This window comes from Octopus bimaculoides, chromosome 18 (genome assembly GCF_001194135.2).
Source record: "Octopus bimaculoides isolate UCB-OBI-ISO-001 chromosome 18, ASM119413v2, whole genome shotgun sequence".
In the NCBI taxonomy this organism is placed as follows: domain Eukaryota; kingdom Metazoa; phylum Mollusca; class Cephalopoda; order Octopoda; family Octopodidae; genus Octopus; species Octopus bimaculoides.
The window spans coordinates 15,252,457-15,253,588 of record NC_068998.1 but is presented as its reverse complement, the minus strand read 5'-3'; positions in this window follow the sequence as shown (position 1 = coordinate 15,253,588).

Here is a 1,132-nt window from a genome sequence, read left to right as displayed (position 1 = left end):
TATATGTATATACACGAGTGAGTAGATAAACGAAAGAAGGGCACTCAACACATTCATTGGGAGTTACATGTATAGATCAAAACAGTTTGATTCAAACCCCTTGGTACTCAAGTTTCAAATGTGTGGCTAGTCTTCAGCCCTATATATATATATATATATATATATAGCCTTCCGACGACTCCAGTCCAGCCCCTCCACCTTGCACATCTTCCCTAACCTACCCCTTCCTTCTTTCAAATGATCACATAACCTGTGGACCTCCTTGTCCACAGTTTTTTGCCTAACCCTGCCTCCCAGTATAGCTCCTTCTGCTGCTCCCACCCACACTGTCACACCTGCCCCTACCTCTCCAATACCACCATCCTCACAGGCCCCATCACCATCCCTATCATGTCACTGACTCCTTTACCTGCACCTCTTGTAATGTCAGTTACTGCATCTCCTGCTATCTCTGTCCTTCCCTGTACATTGATCAAATGGGACGCTGCTTGGCTGATGGTTTGTGGAGCACCTCCGAGACACCAGACTCGGCAATGACACTCTAGTCTCGCACCATTTCTGCTCTACTGGGCATTCACTACAATATCTGTCTGTGTTTGGACTGTCAAGCCATCCAATCCATGCCAACATGGAAAACGGACATTAAATGTTGATGATGAAGGACTCTTTGGGTCGTGTGCTTCATTTTTTAAGGAAGAAGGATTTGTTGTAGATAAGGGGAAATATATGAACATGACTTTGAATGTCTTCCATAAAACATCTGCCTTAAAGATGTCCTGGGTCTTAATAACACCTACAACAGGGATTATCCAAAAAAGTGGATCACATACTATAGAAGATAAAAACACAGAGATTTTGAAAGGGATAGCAATAAACCCACTTTCATAGGAATATCTTCATACATAATACCCTCTTCATTCTCCTCTTCCTCATCTTTTAATGTCCATCTTTGATACTGGCTTGGGTTTAACAGTTTGAACAAATCTGACTGACCAGAAGACTGTGTCATGCTCTAATGTCTGCTTTGGCATGGTTTCTATATTTGGATACCCTATGCCCTTCCAAACACCAATCATTTTAGAAAGTGTTAGTTCTCCCAGTGTCATGAGGAACATAAGGCCGCAACACAATC